At 40.7% G+C, this 27,333-nt stretch overlaps 1 protein-coding gene and 1 non-coding gene across 11 annotated transcripts in view; both read right to left on the bottom strand.

Moving 5' to 3' along the window:
- Nucleotides 1-27,333, bottom strand: part of LMNTD1 (lamin tail domain containing 1) — a 507,654-nt gene that overhangs the window by 141,507 nt on the left and 338,814 nt on the right. For 2 of the 10 annotated variants that reach the window (XM_060413303.1, XM_060413304.1), the window contains exon 5: nt 14,825-14,959. The exons of the other annotated variants lie outside the window; for them this stretch is intronic. The gene's annotated coding sequence lies outside the window, so the exon portion shown is untranslated. The remainder of the gene's footprint in view (nt 1-14,824; nt 14,960-27,333) is intronic. 10 annotated transcript variants of the gene reach the window in all.
- Nucleotides 438-509, bottom strand: TRNAC-GCA (transfer RNA cysteine (anticodon GCA)). Its single transcript has one exon. It is a non-coding gene; the product is annotated as a tRNA-Cys (tRNA).

Raw genomic sequence — 27,333 nt, 5'->3', positions numbered from 1 at the left:
GAAGTATAGTTGAACGTGTTGACAATTTCCCTCGTAGCTCAGTTGGTAAAGAATCCACCTGCAATGCAGGAGACCTGGGTTCGATCCCTGGGTGGCAAAGATCCCCTGAAGAAGAAACGGTAATCCACTCCAGTATTCCTGCCTGGAGAACTCCGTGGACAGAGGAGCCTAGTGGCTCCTCTGGAGTCACAAACAGTTGGACAACAACTAAGTGACTAACTTTCATTTTGATTGTGTTAGTCTCTGTTATACAGCAAATATCTGAATATATATGTGTATATATATATATATATATATATATATATGTGAAGTGAAGTCACTCAGTCGTGTCCGACTCTTTGCAACCCCGTGGACTGTAGCCCACCAGGCTCCTCCATCCATGGGATCCTCCAGGCAAGAATACTGGGGTGGGGTGCCATTTCCTTCTCCAGGGGATCTTCCCAACCCAGGGATTGAACCTGGGTCTCCTGCATTGCAGGCAGATGCTTTAACCTCTGAGCCACCAGGGAATCTGATATATACGTATATACATATATATGGGCTTCTTTTCCATTTTGTTGCTGCTGTTCAATCACTAAGTCATTTCCAACTCTACGACCCCATGAATAGCAGCACGCCAGGCTTCGCTGTCCTTTACTATCTCCCAGAGCTTGTTCAAACTCATGTCCATTGAGTCAGTGATGTTATCTAGCCATCTTATCTTCTGTTGCCCTCGTCTCCTCCTGCCCTCAATCTTTCCCAGCATTAGGGTCTTTTCCAGTAAGCAGGTTCCTCCCATTAGGTGGTCAAAGCATTAGAGTTTCAGCTTCAGCATCAGTCCTTCCAATGAATATTCAAGACTGATTTCCTTTAGGATTGACTGGTTTGATCTCCTTTCTGTCCAAGGGACTCTCAAGAGTCTTCTCCAACACCACAGTTCAAAAAGCATCAATTCTTCAGTGCTCAGCCTTCTTTATGGTCCAACTCTCACATCCGTACATGACTACTGGAAAAACTAAAGCTTTGACCAGACAGACCTTTGTTGGCAAAGTGATGTCTCTGCTTTTAATACGTTGTTCAGGCTTGTCATAGTTTTTCTTCCAAGGAGCAAGCGTCTTTAAATTTTGTGGCTTCAGTCACCATCCACAGTGATTTGGAGCCCAAGAAAATAAAACCTGTCACTGTTTCCATTTTTTCCCCATTCTGTAAATTTGTTTTCTATGTCTGCGAGTTTGTTTCTGTTTTGTAAATAAGTTCATTTGTATTATTTTTTAGATGCTGCATAAGTGATATTGTACGATATTTGTCTTTCTCTGTTTGAGTTACTTCACTTAGTATAATTTCCAGGTCCATCTATGTTGCTGCAAATGGCAATATTTAATTTTTATGGCTGAATAATATTTCATTATATATGAAGATCTTCAGCTGTTACATATGAACATCTTTAACTGTTAATGGACACTTAGGCAACCCACTCCAGTGTTCTTGCCTGGAGAATCCCAGGGATCGGGGAGCCTGGTGGGCTGCTGTCTATGGGGTTGCACAGAGTTGGACACGACTGAAGTGACTTAGCAGCAGCAGCAGCAGGTTGCTTTAGTGTCTTGATTATTGTAAATAATGCTGCTAGGAACATAGAGGTGCATGTACCTTTTTGAATTAGAGTTTTCTTTCTTCTGAAAGAAAACTTTGAAACTTTCTTTTGAAAGAAAAAAGTTACATTTGGAAAACAGAGCTAGTATGAATTCCCTGGCACCTGTCAGCAGAGCTAGCCAAAGAGAGATGAGTTGTCTTGGTCCATTTAGACTGTGATAACAGAATGTTATGGCTTGGGTGGCTGAAACAACAAAACATTTTCTTACTGTTCTGGAGACTTGCAAGTCCAGGATCAGGGTGCCAGCATGATCAGCTCTTGGTTAGGGCCCTACTCCTGATTCAAGACAACTTCCTTCTCCCTGTTGCCTGAATGTATGCTCAGGAGTGAGTCTAGGCTGCATCATATGGTAGCCTGATAATAAGCTTCACCTGGATGTCTAATCATCCCTGGGTATAGTCCACCTGGAAACCACATAAATTCGAGGTTTGTAATGGCAAGGAAGAAGGGAGGAATGACTGTTGGATAGAATTTTGATGGAAAGTACCACACAAAACCTATGCTATGCAAGTCAAGATGACAAGTAGTCAGTTGGTTACACACATCTGGATTTCAGGGAAGGGTGTCAGATGGTTGGCAGATGAAGTCTTCTACAAATGGCTGATATTTAATGTTATGGATTAGATGAGATCACTTGGGGAAAGTGTTTATGTATTTAGAAGACAGTCCAGTATTATGTTCTGGAATATCCCAATATTTAGGTAAAAGAGAAGAAACAAAGGACAGGCCAGACCTAGTAGGATGGTATTTGTCTTAAAAGCCAAAAGAGAAAAGTTTTCCAAAAAGGGGTTGGGCAGTCGGATCAGATGTTGCCGAGAGGAGAATACATTGAGAACAGAAGAAGCATATACAGGATCTAGTAATGAGATTGTTGGTGCCCCAACAAGAACTGACTCAGTGACTGCTTAAGCAGAAGCTTGATAGAGTAACCAAAGAATGAATGAATGCTGGGGAAGTATTTTGAGAAAAGTTGCTGTGAAAAGCACAGAAAAAATACAATGGAGGGAATCAACAAGGGAGGGTTTGGGTTATTATAATTTTGGAGATTACAGAATTTGTTTGTATACTGCCTGGAATTATCTGGTGCAGAGAAAGACATTGATGGTATAGAGTAGAACAAAATATAAGAGCAAAATCCTTGGAAAGATGAGAATGGCGGGATCAGAGTATGAGTGGAAGGATCAAACTCTGATAGGAAAAGATACTTTATTAAAAAAAAAAGAATACAGAAAGAATTTGGGCACAGAGACTGAAAGGTGTGTACATTTAATAAGATGCAGACATTCCTATAACATGGCTTAGATTTTTTTCAGTTAAGCATGAGTCTAAGTCATCAGATAAGAATGAGCTGGGAGACAGTGTGGGAGGTTTGAGGAGAGAGGAAATATGAAATAGTCATTTCAAAGACTCCAAAGGGAACTTTATTAGGGAAAGGTAGCCGAGGCCCTTTGGCAGTAATGTGGGCATATTTGAGGTTTGGAATCACAAATTTAAAGTGCAAACAACAGACAACTGTGATATAATCTCTAGTAGGTAGAGACATAGAGAAGATGGCTAGTAGACTCTTGTATGATTGGGGTCTAGCCAGGCAAGTACAGGAAGAGTGGGGCCTATACTTGAATTTAGCAAGTTTTCAAGAAAATTATTTTGATAATAGGTTCTGAATTGTAAGCTGGATATACAGAGAAGCCACGACAGTAGTGAAAGCTGTGAAAAAGCGGCAGCATCAGTGGACTGGAAGCTTTGATAAAATTAAGGAAAAAATTGCAATAGAGGCTCTAGAGTAAGGAAGCAGAAGGGCTAGGGGCTGTGACCGTTAAAACAAGTTCCCACTTTCAAGAGTTAGATTGCTCAGACATTATTACTTTGCATTTACTACAACTCTTTCAAAAAGACCAAAGTACCTGCCGAGCCTGGCTTTTGCTAGTAAAGGGTACAATTATGTGTGGCTGAGAAGCAGCCGTGTGATTAGGGAGCTGTAGTGTGCTAATTCAGCAATGACACAGTAAAATGGACCACCTAGCATGAGATCTGAACAACAGGATTCCCATCGTAGTATAATTCAAAGAGCTTGGGCTTGAAGTCAGAGCAACTGATTCAGATCCTGATGGTGGCATGTATCTAGTAGCGTATTTCTAACCACTGTGAATGCTGAACGATCCTTTTAAACTGGGGTATGGTTGCCAGGGGTTATTATGCACTTGAAGAAAGATAATGCATGTAAAGTGCCTAGAAATAATAGGTTCTCAGTAAATATTAACTACTGGAAAATAAAGAGCCTTTTTCCCACTGCTGCGTGGTAGTCTGGGATCCATTTAGGAAGCTTGTGCTCTGAGAGTAGGCAGTGAAGGGATGTGTCAATCAGAAGGAAGGGAAAGGATGCTCCTTATTGGGTTATGAGTTAGAATGAAATCTGGCTTGGTTATGTTGGGATTTTATATAATACTATAATACTTTTGATGACAGGAATGAAGGTCCAATTCTTGGCTAGTCATATTTAGAGATCAAAAAGGAAATCAAGGTACGTGGATTAATGTTTTTCTTTTTTCGGTTCAACTCAGTTCTGTTGCTCAGTCATGTCCGACTCTTTGCGACCCCATGGACTGCAGCACACCAGGACTCCCTGTCCATCACCAACTCCTGGAAATTACTGAAACTCATGTCCTTTGAGTCAGTGATGCCATCCAACCATCTCATCCTCTGTCGTCCCCTTTTCCTCCAGCCTTCAATCGTTCCCAGCATCAGGGTCTTTTCAAATGAGTTAGCTCTTCCTATCAGGTGGCCAAAGTATTGGAGTTTCAGCTTTGGCATCAGTCCTTCCAATGAACACTCAGGACTGATCTCCTTTAAGATGGACTGGTTGGATCTCCTTGCAGTCCAAGAGACTCTCAAGAGTCTTCTCCAACACCACAGTTCAAAAGCATCAATTCTTCGGCGCTCAACTTTCTTCATAGTTCAACTCTCACATGCATACATGACTACTGGAAAAACCATAGCCTTGACCTTTGTTGACCAAGTAATGTCTCTGCTTTTTAACATGCTGTCTAGGTTGGTCATAAATTTTCTTCCAAGGAGTAAGTGTCTTTTAATTTCATGGCTGCAGTCACCATCTGCAGTGATTTTGGAGCCCCCAAAATAAAGTCTACCACTGTTTCCACTGTTTCCCCATCTATTTCCCATGAAGTGATGAGACTGGATGCCATGATCTTAGTTTTCTGAATGTTGAGCTTTAAAGCCAACTTTTTCACTCTCCTCTTTCACTTTCGTCAAGAGGCTCTTTAGTTCTTCTTCACTTTCTGCTATAAGGGTGGTGTCATCTGCATATCTGAGGTTATTGATATTTCTCCCAGAAATCTTGATTCCAGCTTGTGCTTCTTCCAGCTCAGTGTTTCTCATGATGTATTCTGCATATAAGTTAAATAAGCAGAGTGACAATATACAGCCTTGATGTACTCCTTTTCCTATTTGGAACCAGTCTATTTTTCCATGTCCAGTTCTAATTGGAACTGGACAATTTTTTTTTTTTTTTAGTAAATGATAAATCCAAAACTAGGAGACATGATTGTGGTATTCTAGATGGTGCATGGTGGCAGATTTATCTTAGCCTAGCAGGAACATGCCAGTTATTCCCAGAGAGTCTATAGCAATTACAGGTCAGTATTTGTAAAATGGGTCACAAAACCATCCTAGCCTCTACCTCCCTCTTAGTTTCCTCTGATTTCACAGCCCTTTCCTGATGCTCTGAATTCTATCTTCCCTAGTTCATCTTGTTTTATAGCATCTAAATACTTTGGCCACCTGATGTGAAAACCTGACTCATTTGAAAAGAGCCTGATGATGGAAAGATTGAGGGTAGGAGGAGAAGGGGATGACAGAGGATGAGATGGTTGGATGGCATCACCGGCTCAATGGACATTAATTTGGGTAAACTCCGGGAGTTGGTGATGGACAGGGAGGCTTGGCCTGCTGCGGTTCTTGGGGTCGCAAAGAGTCAGACACGACTGAGTGACTGAGGTGAACTGAACTGAATCTCCCTTTTAATGGTCTTTTGCTTTTCTGTTAACAGACCACCAGTACTCAACTTGGCCCAGGATCTTTCTTTTTTTTTTTTTAACTTGAGATTTTCTCAGAACTCTTTAGAGGGGCCTCCCAGGTAGCTCAAGCGGGAAAGAATCCGCCTGCAATGCAGGAGACTCTGGTTCGATCCCTGGGTTGGGAAGACTCCCTGGAGGAGGAAGTGGCAGCCTACTCCAGTATTCCTGCCTGGAAAGTCCCACAGACAGGAGAGCCTGGTGGGCTATAGTCCAAGGGGTCGCAAAAAGTCAGGCACAACTTAGCAACTGAGCACAGTACCTTATGGGGCAGCTGAGTTGGGACTGATAGTGTCTGCTACCCACTGTGTCAACCCAAATTCCTGGTTTTTCAATACTCTCTGGCTTTAACTATTACAGGAGGAAAAAGTAGACTAGAAATATGCAGCGAGGACATGTCAACCATACATCAGAGAGAGAGACAGAAATCACTACTAACTGAACAGATGGCCAAAGCAAAATTCCAATTGTAGTGAGTTGAAAAAATTTTCGAATGTGATGTGCCAGTGGCCTTAGAAAATCCCTATAAAGTAGGTGGGATCTACTGGGTCTTGGAAAGTTTACATGCAATCTAGCTTTTCTCTAGAAACTTTGCTTTCAGATTGTGTTTACCTTTTGGTCTTTAAACTTCATAATTCATTAATATAAAAACTTCATACCATGTATATATCACATGAGAGAGGTGGCTGATGCATACATATGCGTATATGTATGCTCAGTTGTGACTGACTCTTTGTGGCCCCATGGACTGTAGCACACCAGGCTCCTCTGTCCATGGGATTCTCCAGGCAAGAATACTGGAGTGGGTTGCCATGCCCTTCTCTAGGGGATCTTCCTGACCCAGGGATCAAACCTAGGTCTCCTGTGTCTTCTCAATTGTAGGTGAATTCTTTACCGCTTGAGCCACTGGGGACCCTTTAAAATGGTAGAATAGGGCTTCGATGCCTTTCTGTTGAATAGATTGGCCATTCCATAATGTGATGTTCCAAAAAAACAATAATTTCTTGTAGAATTTTTTACAATCCAACACACCCCATTTTTGGAACAAGTTACTTTATTAGTAAAAAAAAAAAAAAAAAGTTTGGTTAAATCTATGACACGGGTTGTGTCTGTCTTGGTAACTCTTTTATCCCTAGCATGTTGCCTCATTTCCAGCACTAACCAGTTGAATAAATATTTCAACCTTTCAGTTTTATCATCCACTGAGTTCCCAGCATTATCTACCCAAAAAATCATTTATCATAATTTTTAAATGAATTTATTTCATTTAAAATCTTGAAACTGGGTTGACCATCTCCAGTTGACCAAAATGGTTCCTCTTGAGTAAGAGTCTGTGAAAACAGTCAATTTCATTGCAACTGACAGAAAAAATTTTGAAAATTGATAAAAGTAGAGCTTTTAGTACAAATTTGAGGACTTTTTCTTTTTTTACCTTTTCTTTCCTTTCCTTTTTTTTTTTTTTTTTGCCTATTCTGTTACTATTGTTGAGTCTCTAAGTCATGTCTGATTCTATAGAACCTGGCTGATTCCAGTAGCCCGCCAGGTTCCTCCATCCATATAATTTCACAGCAACAATACTGGAGTGTGTTGCCATTTCCTTCTCCAGGGGATCTTCTTGACCCAGGCAGTGAACCTGAGCCTTCCTCATTGCAAGTAGATTCTTTACCACTGAGCCACCAGTGAAGCCCATTACTATCATCACTAGCAAAGGATTGTTTAGTCATTCAAGATAGAAAATGTAGTTTTTAAAATATAGAGCTACTTTCACTATAAAAGTAACGTGTTTATGTTAGAGAAAATTTGGAGAATACTGATAAGCCAAAAGGAATGATCACCTAAAAGTCCACTTCTGTGAGATACTTCTGTTCATGTTTTCACGCGTCTTTCCTGTTTTTACTCTATTCGTGTGCTTAGTCTCTCAGTCGTGTCCAACTCTTTGTGACCCCATGAACTGCAGCCTGCTAGGCTCCTCTATCCATGGGGATTCTCCAGGCAAGAATACTGGAGTGAGTTGCCATGACCCCCCCTCCAGGGGATCTTCCCAACTCAGGGACTGAACCCAGGTCTCCCATATTGCAGGCTGATTCTTTACCATCTGAGCCACCAGGGAAGCCCTTTTTACTCTATACATGTATGTTTATTTCCATAATCCTGGGATCATACTGTGTATCTGTTAAACATTTTTTTTCACTTCACAATGGATTGCATTATATTTTGCTCAAAAATAGCCTTTTAATTCATGTCATTTTCATTATCTTAGAAGTTTCATTAACACATTTATGAATACTGTTCTTTCCTATCAGCAGTGATGACAAATATGACCATTTTCTAAAGTGTCAGGTGTTAATAGCATAGCAAGGCAATGAGGTAAGCCAGTTAACTGCCCAGTGGAAAAAATCCAGCAGCCATTACCCATTTAGTGTGGTGAGTCTGGACTCTGGAAATGCCAGTGCTGCCTGCTCTAGCTGACTGTTGAAAATACCTTCCCCCAGTTTTTCTCCTGTTTTACTCAGACCTAGCAGCAGTCTGGCACACACAGTCATAGTAACAGCTCAAGCAGCCAAATTTCCTTAGCTCCACATCAATGAAAGGACAGAATGGCTGGCCTGATGTGCCTGCTTGGGGAAGCAATGTAGAACACCCAGCATGAGCAGGATATGCTCCTATCTCACCCAGAAAGGCAGTCACCTTAAAAGGAAGTCAGCTTGTGAGTTTATGGCTCTCATGCCCTGGCAAGGCTCTAACAAGTTTTATAGGTTTTATGGGATCTTATCTGCTTGATAACCCAGTTTAATCATACAGAAAAGTTATTTTTAAATATTCTACCTTATATGAATTAGCCTGTAAACAAAGGACTTTTCACAATTATTTTCCTAAGCAAATTCTTTCCACATTACACATTAGGATAACGAGTGCAATGGTCACTGTAATGATATGCATGCATGCCATGGGAATTACTCTTTGTCCTCTAATAACGTGCACTGCATCCACTGACTTATCATTTCATATAACAAATATGTACCAGGCACTGTGCTGAGGGCTGGGGAAATCTTAGAAGGAACTCAGCAGCCTGTCTCAAGGACCTCATGTACTAGAACTGTGCTGTCCAGTAACGTAGGCATTATCCACATGTGGGTATTTAAATTAAAAATTTTAATTAACCAAAATTAAATCAAATTGAAACCTCGGTTCCTCAGTCATACTAACCATACTTCAAGTATGGAATGGCAGCATGTAGTTGGCAGTTACCACACTGACAGCATAGATATAGAAATTTCTATTATTGTATAAAGTTCCATTGGACATAATAGTGGAGACACTAAGAGAATATCAAAGCTGTTAATAAATTATGTTTCTGAACCTATCACATTGGATCCATTTTCCAAAACATTTTGATGACTCTTCACATACTGGTTTTGTAATTAACAATTCTGTAAGGAAACTTAAAGAGAGATTTAGGAAGAGGGTGATGATGAGCATATGTTCATTGTTCAGGCAATTTATAAAATAATTCGTATGGACTACTTTCAGCTAACATTTCAAAGCACAATATATACTTTTAGGGCTTATTCACAATAGTGAATACAATTCATATTTCAAATAATCTTACTGATGAATTTGAATTTCAGGGGTTAATTTCTTATCATATATAATTAAATCATCATTGTTGTAATTGCACAATGTAGCTGAAAATGAGGTTTTTTTCTAGGAGCAGGAGTGTCCACACTGCAATTTTCTTGTTCACATGTATTTGCATATTATCTCCTATCCACCATTTGTTTGCACCGTTTGTTTTGTGACGGCAAGCTTTGTCATGCTAAATAATGTGATTTATAACTTCAATTAAATAGCACAGATCAGGTGCAACATTTTACAATCTGCCTTCATGGAAGAACCAGGGTGAGCACTGCAGTCAACCGTCAACTCCTGCTCTTTCTCCGGCTGTCTCATGCTTGACTGTCCTAACATGGATCACATGAGACTATGAGCGTCAACATTTAGCAAATGTTAGGAAAGCATATTCCCTTTCTTTTTTTGATAAATAAAAATATAAATACTAGCTCTAACATTTTCTTCCCCCAGCCCTCATCTCATGGGGCATAAAACCCTGTATTGGAGGCCAATCATTTAGATTGTGGTAGGATATTATTAATCTTGTCCTGTGATTTATGGATGATATTTTATTGGGGTCAGCCTCATCTAAAATTATGTTTATTTCTAACTTAATTTACCCCCTCAAAAATTTACAGCCGCCAAATAAAAATTTATACGATAGCAAAATATTTTTAAACACACAAAATAGCATACCTGGGATCCTGTATACTTGGGCTACAAATTTGATCATTGACTTCCTAGTGGCCAGTGTGAGTCAGGAAGTATGAACCTCAATGGGATGATCTCCATACAAATGGACAAATGTAGGCTTAGGAATGTTTAAACCATTTGTCCAAGTTTTTCTAGCTAGCCAGTGACTGACCAGAATGTGAATCCAGTTCAATTTAATCCCAAAGCTATTTCTTTTGAAATAAAGGTAGTTATAAATATTTTCTCCCATTCTCCAGGTTATCTTTTCACTTTGTTTATGGTTTCTTTTGATGTGCAAAGGCTTTTGAGTTTACTCAGGTCCCATTTGTTTATTTTCGTTTTTATTTCCATTACTCTAGGAGACAGATCAAAAATGATATTGCGGTAATTTATGTCAAAGAGTGTTCTTGTCTTCCTCTAAGAGTTTCATAGTATTAGGTCTTACATCTAGGTTTTTAATACATTTTGAGTTTATTTTTGTGTATGGTATTAAAGAATGCTTTTATTTCATTCTTTTTTAAACTCTAGTTTTTAAATGGGGCTAATACTACTTGGGCTTCCCAGGTGGCACAGTGGTAAAGAATCTGTCTGCCAACACAGGAGATGCACAAGAGACATGGGTTCGATTCCTAGGTTGGAAAGATCCTCTGGAGTAGGAAATGGCAACCCACCCAGTATTCTTGCCTAGAAAATTCCATGGACAGAGGAGCCTGGAGGGCAATGGGGTCACAAAGAGTCAAGCGTTGGACATGACGGAGCACACGCATACACAATACTATTACCATGCAAATGCTTAGATTAAATTAGATGGTATATTAGTTTCTGCGTAATTCAGAGGCATACAATCTGCTGTGCTGTGTGCTCAGTGGTGTCCGATCATTGTGACCCCATGGACTGTAGCCCACCAGGTTCCTCTGTCCATGGGATTTTTCAGACAAAAATATTGGAGTGGGCTGTCGTTTTCTCCTTTTGGGGATATTCCCAACCCAGAGGTGGAACCCACATCTCCTGTGTCTCCTGCATTGCCGGTGGATTCTTTACCCACTGAGCCATACAATCTGAAAGCTAGATCAAAAATCAAGATGTCACCAGGGTGGATTCCTTCTGAGTGTTCTGAGGGACAATCTGTTTATTCTATGCCTGTCTTGGCTTCTGGTGACAGCCGCAATCCTTGGTGTTTTTGGCTGACAGATCATCCTTTTATTCCCTGCCTGTGTCCTCACACTGGGATCTTCCTGTGTTTCTGTGTCTCTTCTCATCTTCATATATTAATATAAACCCTTATGCAGATACACTTGGAATTAATATTTATCTACTAGTCCAGTAACTAATGACACCTGGGACATCCAAATGTGGTCACATTCTGAGGTCCTGGGGTTGAAACTGAAAGTTGCTCAGTCGTGTGCGATCCCATGGACTATACAATCCACGGAATTCTCCAGGCTAGAATACTGGAGGGGGTAGCCTTTCCCTTTTCCAGGGGATCTTCCTGACCCAGGAAACAAATGGGGGTCTCCTGAACTGCAGGCAGATTCTTTACCAGCTGAGCTACCAGGATGCCCCAACTGGGGTTGGGACTTCAGCATATCGCTTCAGAGATCACAATTCAACCCATCACAGATGATGTATGTAAAATCCCTCCACGACAGCCGGCACATAGTGGGTTTTCAGGATATATGCGTTTCTTTTACTCTCCAGTAGACTGAGCGTCTGAAGAACAGCAATTTTGTCTTATGCCTCTTTATAGTCTCAGTACCTTGCATACTCACACATAGTAGATGCTTATTAATGTTTTTGGTAAATGATGAACCCCAAACTAGGTGGTGGTCTAGATGGTGCCTGATGGCAGACCTACCTCAGCCCAGCAGGTGGAGGCCAGTTATTCCCAGACAGTGTGGCAATTAGGGGTCAGTGTTTGTATAATAAATGGGTTCTGAAAACATCCTTGTCTTAATCTCCCTCTCAGCTCCCTCTGATCTCACAGGCCTCTCCTGTTGCTCTGAATTCTAATTTGCCTCTAATTTATCATTTGATTGTGCTACCTTCTTCAGTTAATCTTGGGTTACAGCATCTAAACTCCCTTTTAAATTGTCTTCTGCTTTCCTGTTGATGGACTGCCAGCACCTGACTTGGCCCTGGATCTCTTTTGTTTTAATTTGAGATTTTCTCAGAGCTCCTTAGAGGGGCAGCTAGGCTGGGACTGATGGTGTCTGCTACTCACATGTGTTAATCTGAAGGCCTGGCTTTTCAGTACTCCCTGGTTTTGACTATTACAGGAGGAAAAAGTAGACTGAACATATGCAGCAGGGAAACATAATTCAGAGAAATATCACCATAAGCAAATCCTCTCAGTTTATATACTATAATACAAACTGATGTGAGTGAAAAGTTAGAATTAAAGAGTAGTCTATATTCATTTCTACACTTTCATTATTTTTAGGTAAAAATAACCACCAAAGCCAGGTTAAACTAGTAGATAATATCTTACGATGAATAAAGATTGTCTGTAATTAGCAAAACTAACAATCCTCTGGCTATATTTATCTATAATGGATAATACTTATAGATGATTATATTGTATAGGTAAAAAACTTCTCATTATAGCTTTCATATATCACACTTACCTAAGACACTTTTTTTCTATCAGTGTAACTAATTAAACCCTTAGTTTGTGAAACTCCAAATGAAAATAACTATTGAGTTACTCATTTTCATTTAAAAGAAATGTGAACAAATACAAAATTCAGTTGGAAAAGGATACTCTATATAGGCGAAAAAAATCAACTAATTAGAATGATGGTTTTCCAACATAAGTCTGTTTACTTCTGCACCATATTGTCATCATTTGGATGAAATGATTTTTAAATTCTTGAAAAATCTCTTCTTAAGTGTGTATGGCCTCCCCTTTTCCACACAATCAAGTATCTCATAAACTAGGTTCTTATCCTAGTTTGGTAACAAATTTTCAGGGAGAAATAGACCTTAGCAAGTCACTTGGTATTTCATGGATCTCTTTTTGCTTGCCAGTGTAGTAAGGATATTGAAATATATTCTATTTTTAGGTCTCTTCCAGCTTTACAATTTTCAGATTATATGAATAGAGAAGTAGTTTTGAATTATACTATTCACCTTTTTACAGAAAGCTATTTTTAAGCTTCATGAAGCTTTGTTGTTGTTCAGTCACTCAGTCTTGTCCGACTCTTTATGATACCATGGACTACAGCACACCAGGCTCCCCTGTCCTTCACAGTCTCCCGGAGCTTGCTCAAACGAATGTCCACTGAAACGGTGATGCCATCCAACCACTTCATCCTCTGTCACCCCCTTCTCCTCCTGCCTTCAATCTTTCCCAGCATCAGGGTCTTTTCTAATTAGTTGGCTCGTGGTATCAGGTGACCAAAGTATTGGAGCTTCAGCTTCAGCATCAGCCCTTCCAATGAATATTCAGGATTGATATCCTTTAGAACTGACTGGTTTGATCTCCTTGCAGTTCAAGGGACTCTCAAGAGTCTTCTCCAACACCACAGTCCAAAAGCATCAATTCTTTGGCCCTCAGCCTTCTTTATGGTCCAACTTTCACATCCATACAGGACTACTGGAAAAACCATAGCTTTGACTAAACGGACCTTTGTTGACAAAGTAATGTCTCTGTTTTAATGTGCTATCTAGGTTTGTCATAGCTTTTCTTCCAAGGAGCAAGCGTCTTTTAATTTACGGCTGCAGTCACCGTCTGCAGTAATGTTGGAGCCCAAGAAAATAAAGTCTGTCACTGTTTCCATTTCTTCCCCATCTGTTTGCCATGAAGTGATGGGAACAGATGCTATGATCTTTTCTGAATGTTGAGTTTTAAGCCAACTTTTTCACTCTCCTCGTTCACTTTCATCAAGAGGCTCTTTAGTTCCTCTTCGATTTCTGCCATAAGGGTGGTGTCATCTACATTTCTGAGGTTATAGATATTTCTGCTGGCAAGCTTGATTCTAGCTTGTGCTTCATCTGGCCTGGCATTTTGCATGATGTACTCTGTCTGTAAGTTAAATAAGCAGGGTGACAATATACAGCCTTGACTTAGTCCTTTACCAATTTTGAAGTAGTTTGTTGTTCAGTTCTAACTGTTGCTTCTTGACCTGCATACAGGTTTCTCAGGAGGCAGGTAAGGTGGTCTGGTATTCCCACCTCTTGAAGAATTTTCCAGTTTGTTGTGATCTACACAGTCAAAGGGTTTGGAGTAGTCAATAGAGCAGAAGTAGATGTTTTCCCAGAATTCTCTTTCTTTTTCAACGATCTAACAGATGTTGGCAACTTAATCTCTCGTTCCTCTGCCTTTTCTAAATCTAGCTTGAACATTTTTTATTTGCCAAGAAATCAAGTATTTATTCAAAAATAATAGAGAATCCAATCTACAAATTGACTTCTACAAATAACAGAAAAGCATGCTGGGCATAGATCATGATAAGGTTTCTGCATCGTATTTGTATAATCACACACAGATTTCTTAACTAAATGAGGTCACTAAGGTTATGCTGTGATTTTCAATATTAAGTGAGCAAAGGGCACATTCTGTGAATTTCCAGGGTTGATTCTGCACAAGTAGTCAGTTTGCATATACAGCAAGCTATGTCTATTTAAGGACAAAAATCCATTCACCAAAGTCACCTTTACAAATTTTTAGAAATGTGTAAGTTTCAGCAATGCTTACAGTACACTAGATTGATTAGATTTTTTAAAGACACTTTGAACTTTTGCACGTAGTTTTGAACTAAGTGCAAATCTACAAAGCAATGGATGAGGCTGAGCATACCTTTTCTGTGCTGATTGAATCAGGTGTCTTAGACAAAGCTGCGAAGGGGGTCATTAGCTCCTAAAGGAGCAATTAGGTGAAAGTGCCGTAATTTGCCAAATGTATAATGTATGATGCTTCTGGAAGGTTTTCACTCTGAAAAATGGGTCAAAATAATAACAGATGTTTCTTAAAGGGACACTAACACAAGTCAATCTTTCTGTTTTTCTTTGTTCATATATCTCTAAAGCCCATTTCCTATTGGTTGTTATATTGACCAATTTAGAGATTATCATTAGATTATTAATTACATATTATATCTTGCTTCAGAAACACAAATGTTTAGTTACTGCTGATGGAAATATAACATTACAGAATTTTCTAATTTTGTGACCCGAATTCCCTGTATTATCTTTTTCTTTAAGGCAGCCTTTCCAATACAATACAAAAAGTTCTAAGGTCTTTAACTCTTTACACATGCAAAAACACTCATCGTCTAATGAGCATGGAGAACACTTCAATGTTACTAGTCATCTCATCAAGCCAGAAAGACAGCATTCCAGGCTGGAGATTCCCTTCTAGAGGGACTTAAAAGTGTGTGAGCCACAGGGAGCTCAACTCCGTGATCTGTGACAAGCTAGAGGGATGGGAGGGAGGTTCCAGAGGGAGGGGGACATATACATGCTTGTGACTGATTTGCCTTGTTCTATGGCAGAAACCAATACAACACTGTAAAGCAATTATTCTTCAATTAAAAATAAATTTAAAAATAAATCAATAAAAGAATTAAGGAGATGACACATGGTGAGAAAATTGGTAGTGAAAACTCACAGCTCATCTTAGTATATTATCTTTGAAAAGAGGAAGAAAATCATCAGAGACTAAGAAAAAAGCAGAAGATATTCTCAAGATGCCATCACAAGCAGAAGACAAAGTGCCTGGGGTGAGGGGAGCTACTGCGCCTGGAAGGGAGGGCAGGTGTGAGTGGAACCATCTGTGGGAGAGTGGGGCAACAGTTCAGCACAGGAGATACTCTCAGTCGTGCCCTTTTCCCCTCCTTTGGGAGAAAATATGAAAAGTGAAGAAAGAGGGGATAAGAAACTGCTATGTATTGAGCTGGACACCCTGTAAAATACTTTAAAGAAATTTCATCATTTGGTCATTACAAGGCCCCAGAGATATGTGCGTGCTCAGTTGCCCAGTTGTATCTGACTCTTATCGACTTCATGGACTGTAGCCCACCAGGCTCCTCTCTTTCAGGCAAGAATACTGAAGTGGGTTGCCATTTCCTTCTCAAGAGGATGTTTCCAATCGAGGGACCAAACCCTCATCTCCAGAGCCTCCTGCATTGGCAGGTGGATTTTTAACCACTGTGCTGCCTAAGAGATATGTGGTAGTCCTCATTTTACAGATGCCTTCAATGATTCATCTATTTATGTCTAGATAAGGAACTGATCCAGTTATATGCCACTCTGTTAACAAGCGACACCTACAGACTTTTAGGCCCCAAAGCCATGTTCATTGTCCTTGTTACCACACTGTCTCCCAGAGAAAAAGGCTGAGGACTCTGTGTACAGACACTGCAATGTTGTATGATATCACTTCTGGGCATGTGTGTGCTTAGTCGCTCAGTCATATCTGACTCTTTGCGACTCCATGGACCGTAGCCCACCAGGCTCCTATGTTCATGGAATCCTCCAGGCAAGAATACTGGAATGGGTTGACATTTCCTTCTCCAGGGGATCTTCCCCACCCAGAGATTGAACCTAGGTCTCCTGCACTGAAGGCAGATTGTTTAGCACAGAGCAACCAGGTAAGCCCTTATCACTTTTATATAGAATCTAAAAAATTATACAAATGAATGCATGCACAAAATAGAAACAGTCTCACAGATATAGAACACAAGCTAGTGGTTACCAAATGGGAGAGAGAAGTGGGGAGGGGCAGTTTAGGGGTAGGGAATTTAGAGACACAAACTATTATACAAAATAGATAAGTGATGAGGACGTAGCACAGGGAATTACAGCTATTACCCTGTAGTAATTTTTAGTGGAGTATAAGCTGTAAACATACTGAATCACTATGCCTGAAATGAATACACTGTTGTAGACCAACTATACTTTATTAAAAGTTTTTAAATTAAAAACAAAGAAATGCAGGATGAGATGGACATGGCTTACTTTTGTTCCAGCATTAAGAGGACATGACGTTGGAGATTTAAGGAGAATAGAGACAATTTCATCTGTGATATACCAACTAGTCTATAATGAAGCTTTCTTTAATCTAGATCTTACTGACTAGCTGTGGCTGAATAAAATTTAGGCAATCAACTCTTACTGGCTTAAATATACTTTGTCTTTATGTCTGCTTAATTGTCTGCCAGTACCATTCCTGACACTGTTTCTCTATCCCTCTTTCTGTCAGTAGTTAGAAATGCACCAGAACACTATATAAAGGAACTTTCTGTTGATATTTTTTATAAATCCACTTTAAGGCCATTGACTATCACCCCTGGTGGCTCAGACAGTAAAGAACCTGCCTGGAATGTGGGCGGCCCAGATTCAATTCCCGGGTTAGGAAGATCCCCTGAAGAAAGAAATGGCTACCCACTCCAGTATTCTTGCCTGAAGAATTCCATGGACAGAGGAGCCTGGAGGTCTACAGTACATGGGGTTGCAAAGAGTCGGACAGGACTGAGCGACTAACACTATCATCCAATTTGTCTTAGCTCAGTTCATTTTCATTGAATTTCTTTGAGAGAACACAGCTCATAAGGCACACAATGATTGGGCAAATCAAATCAATGGCAACAAATATTTATTGAACATGAATATCCTTACACAATTTGAGCAGATTCACTTGGTTATGTGAAGATGATGGAGTAAACCAGGAAGCTGATTGGTAAGTAAAGCATCACTAAGAACAGTAATGATCTGAAAGGACCTTCTGTCCTGCCAGGACCTAATTAGTTACAGGAGAGGAGCACCAGGACCAGGGAGCTAGACAAGCAGGAGAGAACTGGCAAGTACTCCAGGCAGCTACGGGCAGCATGAGATCTAGACAGGTTAGAGTTCTAACAGGCAGAAGAAGGGTGTGTGCTCTTATCCTGCATACAGATGCGTGCATGTATGCTGGGACCTCGGTGGCAAATGCCAGTAAGCAAGAAGAGGAAACAAGAACTCCAGCTCTGAAAACTAAATCAGCAAGGGCTCTGACCTCCCAGAAAGTAGCCAATAGCCTGGATATGTTTGAAAAGTGAGTGTGAAAATGATACAGAGGAACTTACTTGCAAAGTAGAAATAGATAGACATAGAGGACACATACCAGACCACCTCACCTGTCTCCTGAGAAATCTGTATGCAGACCAAGAAGCACAGTTAGAACTGGACACGGAACAACAGGCTGGTTCCAAATCAGGAAAGGAGTATGTCAAGGCTGTATATTGTCACCCTGCTTATTTAAATTATATGCAGAGTACATCACGTGAAATGCCAGGCTGGATGAAGCACAAGCTGGAATCAAGATTGCCGGGAGAAGCATCAATAACCTCAGATATCCAGATGACATCACACTTATGGCAAAAAGCAAAGAAGAACTAAAGAGCCTCTTGATGAAAGTGAAAGAGGAGAGTGAAAAAGTTGGCTTAAAACTCAGCATTCAGAAAACCAAGATCATGGCTTCTGGCCCCATCACTTCATGGCAAATAGATGGGGAAGAAATGGAAACACACTTTATTTTCTTGGGCTCCAAAATCAATGCAGATGGTGACTGCAGCCATGAAATTAAAAGACACTTGCTCCTTGGAAGAAAACTTATGATCAACCTAGACAGCATATTAAAAAGCAGAGACACTACTTTGTCAACAAAGGTCCATCTAGTTAAAGCTATGGTTTTTCCAGTGGTCATGTATGCATGTGATAGTTGGACTATAAAGAAAGCTGAACACTGAAGAATTGATGCTTGAACTGTGGTATTGGAAAAGACTCCAGTCCACCCTAAAGGAGATCAGTCCTAAATATTCATTGGAAGGACTGATGTTGAAGCTGAAACTCCAGTCCTTTGACCACCTGATGCGAAAAGCTGACTCATTGGAAATGACCCTGATGCTGGCAAAGATTGAAGGTGAGAGGAGAAGGCAACAACAGAGGATAAGATGGCTGGATGGCAACACCGACTCAATGGACATGAGTTTGAGCAGGCTCCAGGAGTTTGTGATGGGCAGGGAAGCCTGGTATGCTACAATCCATGGGGTCACAAAGAGTTGGACATGACTGAGCAACTGAACTGAACTGAGAGGACAAATGACCCTGGAGGAGGGCATAACAGCCTACTCCAATATTCTTGCCTAGAGAATTCCCATGAACAGAGGAGCCTGGTGGGCTACAGTCCATGAGGTTGCAAAGAGTCGGACACGACTGAGTGACTAACCACAGCACAGCACAGAGGACAAATGAATGGATAGCAAGAGGGGAAGAGGAAGGGTGGAATGAATTGGGAGATTGGTACTGATACATATACACTGCCACTGCTGCTGCTGAGTCGCTTCAGTCGTGTCCGACTCTGTGCCACCCCATAGACGGCAGCCTACCAGGCTCCTCCATCCATGGGATTTTCCAGGCAAAAGTACTGGAGTGGGGTGTCATTGCCTTCTCCAATATATACACTACTATTTATAAAATAGATAACTAATGAGACCCTACTGTATAGTACAGAAACTCTAAACAAAAAAGTGAGTGTGGCCCCACATCAAGTTCTAGTCCAGCATAGGTAAGTACCCACTGGAGCATGGAAGCAAGAAGAAGCAAGACTCCAGGGAGTGGGACTCCTGAATTCATGCCTCCACCATGAATTCAGTCTGTTGAATTCAGACTGTTGAAAGGCTGGAGACAATGCAACAGGGTTGAGTAAAAGCGAGGCCAGCTCAGCCGAGGGTAAGCAAGAATGTGCTGTGTGCTCAGTCATGTCCGACTCCTTGGACTGCAGCCCACCAGGCTCTTCTGTTCATGGAATTTTCCAAGCAAGAATACTGGAGTGGGTTTCCATTTCCTCCTTCAGGGGATCTTCCTGACCCAGGGATGGAAGGTGCATCTCTTGAGTCTCCTGCATTGGTAGGTGGATTCTTTACCACTAGCGCCATCTGGGGAGCCCTACGAGGGCATAAAGTGAAAAAGAAAGTGAAAGTGAAGTCGCTCAGCCTAACAGGCTCCTCGGTCATGGGATTTTCCAGGCAAGAATACTGGAGTGTGTTGTCATTTCCTTCTCCAGGAGATCTTCCCGACCCAGGTAGTGAACCCGGGTCTCCTGCATTGTAGGCAGACGCTTTACCGTCTGAGTCACCAGGGAAGTCCCTATTAGGGCATAAACAATCATCCATAAGGGGCTGGTATGGCACAGGTCAAATAGCGACTATCCTCAGGTTTTGGCATCTCTTGTCCAGCACATTTGCCGGACTAACTCAAGGCCTCGTCGGCTGAGGTTGGGCTGGAAGGATTAGGAGAGGGCAAAGTTCTCCAGCTTCTCTCTGTTCTGGCTTGACGGGCATTGGTCCTCGGCCAGACCGCACCTCCGGGGGACATGCTTCCCTGGAGAACAGCGGAGGGGGGCTGAGGAATGTGGAGGAGCACAGAGGCAAATAGCTTCTGTCTGATTTCATGCTTCCTGTTAAGTGTGGGTCAGCAAGAACAACAGCCTGCAGGCAGATCCGACCAGGACAGGGACACCCACAGAGTTACTGGGATCTGGGAGTGTGAAAGCTTCCTTAGCTCCGGGGCCTACGCAGATGCAGGAGAGGTCATGCCAGGTCAGTGACCATGGCACCTGGTGCTGAGATCACCTTTCAAGGTGACCCTTCAAAGCCTGGGGTCATGAAACCGAATTAGGGTGCGACACTGGTGATGCCAGCTCATCAGCCAGGTAGTGGCCCCTGAAGAACGTGCTAAGCAAGATTTTCCTGTATTCCTCATTCCAGCCCTTTCTTGGGGCTTGCTGAGCACTGCTTGGTCCATCTCTGCCTGATTGTTACTTACACAAGGGTTTTGGAAGTTATTTTAAAACATTTTAGCTTATCTTGGATTGGCCAAATAGTTTGTTCAGATGATGTTATAGGAAAACCCAAATGAACTTTTCAGTCAACTCAACATGTATTTTTATCCCCACCAAAAGCTTTTTTAGTAAGCAATAAACATTAAATATTAAATTTGTTTAAATTAAATCTTTTCTGAGTATCTACTGTGTACAGATCACTCACTGTCAATGAAAAGAAAGATCTTGACCTGCTCACCCACATACATTTTCAATCAACAACATGTGATCATCTATATCATCCCTTCTTCCCACATGATACAGGCTCCTGGGGAGATTTGAAAAAACTAACCATTTTGACCAGCCTGAAATTTAAAACAAAATTTTTTATTAAAAAAAAATTCAGTCTGGACAGGCGTGGGGCTTTTGCAAAGAAATTCTTATTTTCAGAAATCTCTTTGCTTTTATTTGCCAAACAGCTCTAAGAATGTCTGGATTTGGACAGAAACCTATGCTGGTCTGTAAGCATTTCAGGGAGTCTCTGTATTTTCTAGGAAATCTCAATGGGAGAATCCTTCCTTGGACTGGGAGAAGCTGCTACTATCACAGGCATAAGAAGGTTTTTCTCCCCAAATTTTCTTCTTCACCCTATTACCACCACTAGCCTTCACCACTCACATACATACATACGGCTGAGGAGAGAGCTGATTTTATTCAAATATAAGGCCAAAGTGGGGGCTTCCCTGATGGTTCAGTGGTATAAAATTCACCTGCCAATGCAGGAGACTTGGTTTTGATCCCTGGGTTGGGAAGATTCCTTTGGGGAGGAAATGGCAACCCACTTCAGTATTCTTGCCTGGAGAATTCCATGGACAGAGGAGCCTGGTGGGCTACAGTCCACAGGACTGTAAGAATCAAACATGACTTAGCAGCTAAACAACAACAGGCAAAAGCGACTCATCCACTTATATCCAATCAAATAGAATCACAGGCAAGGATGTAAGAAAACAACATAAGAAATGATCCAGCATGTCATGATGACCCAACCAAAATAGTCTAAACCGGTGAAATACGGAAGGCAGACGAGTATTTCAAAAGTCAGAGTAGAACCTTGCTTTCTGAGGGCTGAATGGCAACTAAAGGAAACAGCTGAGCCTTGGTCTGGCTTGTGGAAGGCAAAAAAAATAGAAAGGAAAGGCAAAAAAGCCCATATTCAGGCAAGGCTGGCAATTAAGGAAAACAAAAAGAATTTGAAAGAGGTAGATCAATGCTGTGAACCTGTAGCAAGCACAGAGCAATGCTGAGATGGTGTAAGTTATAGTTTACACAATCTCCACAATCTGTGCATTTCAAAATAAATTAATTAATGTAGAAAGGAAAATGAGAATGTGTTGATTCTATTGATACAATGCAATTAAAATCAGTCTCCAAATCTGAAAAAAAAATCATAGGCTCATTAGCTTATTAACATTTTTACTTTGAGTAGAAATAATCTTTCAGAGGGAACATGTCATAATATCCCCTATGCACACGTGGGTTCTGCCATTAATTAACTGACTGTCAGCATCTTCCAAAGGATTGCTGCTGCCTGCCTCGGTACAGGCTGTTCTGTTGGAAGAAAGGGGTGGAACCATGGTGTTCCACCACCCAGAACTTGTGGTAATGGCACTCCTATTACAATATCCTCTGAACTGGAAAGAACCAAAAATGCCTCTTGTGAAGAGAATTAATGGGAGTACATGTAAGATTGCGAGTGGAAAAGAGAGGCCTGGGCACAAAAAGCCCAGAGATGGACAAGCTCCTACATGAATAGTTTTTCCCTAAGCTTTCATCAGAGATGCTGCAGGTCTCAACGTTATCAACTGTTCACCTTGATGAGATTCTCAAAGGCACCTGACACAACACAGTCGTGTTCCAATTGGGATAGCAAGATTAACCCAAGGGCAACAGGATGTTATTCTGATGGTCTAAAGATTAACAAGCACTTGAAACAAAACAAAGCAAACAAACAAAACCAATCAACCAAACAAACAAAAAACAAAACTTTAGATGAGGACAAGTACAGCTTTCAACCCTTAGAAACGCATCTGCAAGTTTCTAGACTCTGTATTTCCCAAGAGTTCTATTGTGAATGCCCCGTTTTGCTCAGCCCTGTCTACCGCTGTAAAACAAACATTTCTATATTGCTGCATACAGTATTTACAAAACATCTCAGAATTACTTACAAAGTATCTCGGAATATGGTCTTCAATCCAGGTAAAGAAAGCAAACAATTATAATCCACGCTGAGCGGTGACCATCCACAAAGCAGTTAAGTGTGCTTACCACAATCACTGCTGTTTTATGGTCACATAAAAATACAGTGCCTATGAGTTATTTGGCAAAGTTGCCAAGTTGGTGAAAGGTTCTTTATGAGACAATAAAGAATAAATACGGTCAGATAAGAACACAGGAATTGCCACACCGGGTGGTCCAATATTCCTGAAGTTCTGTTATCTGTTGCCAGCACAACCTCAGCAGGAGAGGGAGGGCTTGGTTGTCCTTCCGCAATTGTATGCCTTGCCCAGTTCTTCATCCCAAGGTGCAATCTGTTTTTATAGGCTCCTTAGCAGAGTGCACACGCCAAACCTTTCAGCATTACTTTGTTGCTAGGAATGGCTCCGCTTTTCACAAAACTGTTCAAATTCTTTCGGACTCCACGTATACTTTCTTCTGTTTGTTCAGTCGCTAAGTTGTGTCCAGCTATTTGCCACCTCATGGACTGCAGCATGCCTCGTTTCCCTGTCCTTCACTATCTCCCAGAGTTTGCTCAAACTCATGTCCATTAAGTTGATGATGCTATCTAATCATCGCATCCTCTGATCCTCCTTCTCCTCCTGCCCTCAATCTTTCCCAGCATCAGGGTCTTTTCTAATGAGCCATTCTTCACATCAGGTGGCCAAAGTATCAGAACTTCAGCTTCAGCATTAGTCCTTTCAATGAATATTCAGGGTGGACTATTCAGAGTGAAATCTTTTAAGATTGACTGGTTTGATCTTCTTGAAGTCCAGGGGACTCTCAAGAATCTTGTTGCTATGTAAAATTGTAAGCCAGACGATGAAAAGTTTTAAGTCTTCTCTCTCTCTCTCTTTTTTTTTTTGGTAAGAAACTACATAAAAGTATCCTAAAAGGCGTTTTTTGAGCAATAAAGCATACTTGGGGGAGGGAGGTTTAGGAGGGAGAGGACATACATATACCTATGGCCAATTCATGTTGCTATTAATACATCAACAGAAACCAACACAATATTATAAAGCAATTATCCTCTAATTAAAAATAATTTCTTTTTTTTTTTAAGCATACTTGGAAAACTTTAAAGGAATTTACTCAAGAGGGATAACATATATAGTCCTAAGAGAATTGAAGATCTCAAATTTGGGGCTTTCACTAGCAGTATTTGGGCTTGAAATACTTTAAGCTCTAGAACTGAGTCTGTCCCACTTTTCTCAGCAATGATCCCAGTACCTGACAAACAGAGGGTCCTATTCAATCTGTATTTGTTTTTTTAAAAATGACTGATATATTAGTACATTCATGTGTAATATCTACATCTATCAGGCCTAGTTGTACATGCATTATGGTTTTCTGGAAGCTTTTAGTTTTTCAGTATTTCCCTCTTCTTTCAAAAATTTTCCTATTACTGTCTTAATATGCTTTATATTTCTCGGTGGTTTCTATTACTATCTGATATTATGTTTTGGTTTACCTGTTTGGTTTTGGTCTGTTTTCCCCCACAAGAATGTGAGCCTATGGTGGGAGTACTTTTGTCTGTTTGTTCAAACGTCATGTCAGGTCCTGAAATGGTACCTGGTAGGTATTAGATTGGTTCAAACATAATTGTGATTTTGGACCATGACTTTTAAATCATGATATCTGGCTCAAACACATCTTTATTAATCAAAATAGGAACCATTACAATCAACACATTTTTGCCAACAAGAAATAAGCTTGCTCATTCTTGTAGTGTGAAAATCCATGCCTCAGGAACTCTTAGAAAGCATTTTCTGCCTCCTACTGGTTGTGGAAGCGTTTTCCCTGCAAAAAGTTGTTGAGATGCTTGAAGAAGTGGTAGTCAGTTGCTGAGAAGTCAGGTGAATATGGTGGATGAGGGAAAACTTTGTAGCCCAATTTGTTCAACTTTCGAAGTGCTGGTCATACAACGTTCAGTTGAGCTTTGTCGTGGAGAAGAATTGGGCCCTTTCTGTTGATCAGTGCTGGCTTCAGGTGTGGCTGCATCTCATTGATTTGCTGAGCATACTTCTCGGATGTAATGGTTTCACTGGGATTCAGAAAGCTATAGTGGATCAGACGGGCAGCAGACCACAAGACAATGGCCATGTCCCTTTTTTTGGTGCAAGTTTGGCTTTGGGAAGTGCTTTGGAGCTTCTTCTCAGCCAAACCACTGAGCTGAGTTGGTCATTGGCAGTTGTTATATAAAATCCAATTTCTGCACATCACAATCCAATAGAGAAATGGTTTATTGTTGTTCCATAGAATAACAGAAGATGACACTTCAAAATGACAATTTTTAAAATTTGTGGTCAACTCACAAGACACACACTTATTGAGCTTTTTCACCTTTCCAATTTGCTTCATGCCAAATGACTGTAGAATGGTTGATGTTGAGTTCTTCAGCAATGTCTTGTGTCGTTGTAAAAGGATCAGTTTCGATGATGGCTCTCAGATGGTTGTTGTCAACTTCAAATGGCCAGCCACTGTACTCCTCATCTTCAAGGCTCTCATCTCCTTTGCAAAACGTCTTGAACCACCATTGCACTGTATGTTAGTTAGCAGTCCCTGGATCAAATGTGTATTTGATGTTGTGAGTTGTCTTTGCTGCTTTACAACCCATTTGAACTTGAATAAGAAAACTGCTTGAATTTGCTTTTTGTCTAATATAATTTCCATAGTCTCAAATATATATAAAATACACAGCAAGTAATAAGTCATTAGAAAAAAAAAATAAAGCAGGAAATGTGCATTAAAATGACATTTCATGAAAGTATTAGCCACTCAGTCATGTCTGACTTTTTATGATCCCATGGACTGTGGCTCACTAGGCTTCTCTGTCCATGGAATTCTTCAGGTAACAATATCGGAGTGGGTAGCTATTCCCTTCTCCAGGGGATCTTACCAACCCAGAGATCGAATCTGGGTCTCCCGCATTGCAAGTAAATTCTTTACCGCCTGAGCCACCAGGGAAGCCCATGATGTATAACATACCCACATTTATTTAAGAATGTATTCCAACATCAAATGGCAAAGTTCAACAGTGAAAAACCTCAATTACTTTTGCACCAGCTTGATAATATGCACTGAATAAGCACTTGTTGACTGGTGAGAAAATGGATTTTCATACACATGTTGTCACTGATCCAGTATTTCCCACCAGAGACAAGGAAACAAAGCCAAGTGAAGGGACTTAGAGTCCAGTCAGGACAGCCAAGAGGTCACCGCCCAGCCACCAGCAGGTCAGAGACGGCAAATTCTGTGCCTTGAGCCCAGCTCCCTTTGTTAGTACCCTTGCCCAAATTCCTTTTGCAATGTGGTTCTTATTACTCTATGTGTATTCCGACCATTCAAGAACATAAAGACATTAATTTTTAAATTTTATTTATTTATTTATTTATTTATGGCTAGATTGGGTCTTCTTTGCTATGTGAGGGCTTTCTCTAGCAGTGGCAAGCTAGGGCTGCTCTCTAGTTGCTTCTCGTTAAGATGGCTTCTCTAGTTACTGCGCATGGGCTCCAGAGCACCCGGGCTTCAGTAGTTGTGACAAGTGGGCTCAGTTGCCCTGCAGCATGTGGAATCTTCCTGGACTCAATCAAACCCATGTCCCCTGCACTGGCAGGTGGATTCTTAACCACTGGACCAATAGGGAAGGTCAACACATTGCTAATTTTTAATTTTAAAATAAAATAATACTAATAAAGTGTTCTATTTCCTTCTGCTCAATAAGCAGGCAAGCCAGAGAAACTCCAGTCTTCAGACTGACAACTTGTTGCCATGGTAACGATAACAAGTTTGATTTCTCAGGCAAGGTGAAAAACAATTTTCGGTTGTTCTATTTAGAGAATAGTTTTTGTTTTTTATTTTCCCACTTATTTGGGTACAGGAAAAAAAAGAGGCTCTCTTACCCTTTAAAAATTTAGTGGTCAATCATTGTAATTGTTTGGTGTTTAATTTTCCCACAAAGACTTCAGACAATGTAATATTTCTCAGCAAGTGGAAGATATAGCATCACCTTTATTCTATGTGATCAGCTTTATTTCCATTTTACAGATGAATAAAGGGAAGCATCACAATACAGGTAATCTATCTTAGTTCAAAATGAAAATAACGGACCCAAATGATTAGAATTGTAAGCAAAGTAGATCCAATTAGAATCCAAAGATGATATTAAAACTCTGAAAATGTGGTCCTTTCCTTCTTCTCCATTTGGTTTGGTTTTCCAGTGACTATAAAACAGG

This window comes from Ovis aries, chromosome 3 (genome assembly GCF_016772045.2).
Source record: "Ovis aries strain OAR_USU_Benz2616 breed Rambouillet chromosome 3, ARS-UI_Ramb_v3.0, whole genome shotgun sequence".
NCBI classification, from domain to species: domain Eukaryota; kingdom Metazoa; phylum Chordata; class Mammalia; order Artiodactyla; family Bovidae; genus Ovis; species Ovis aries.
Note: the sequence above shows the minus strand (reverse complement) of the source record. Positions and strands in the feature narration are given on the sequence as shown.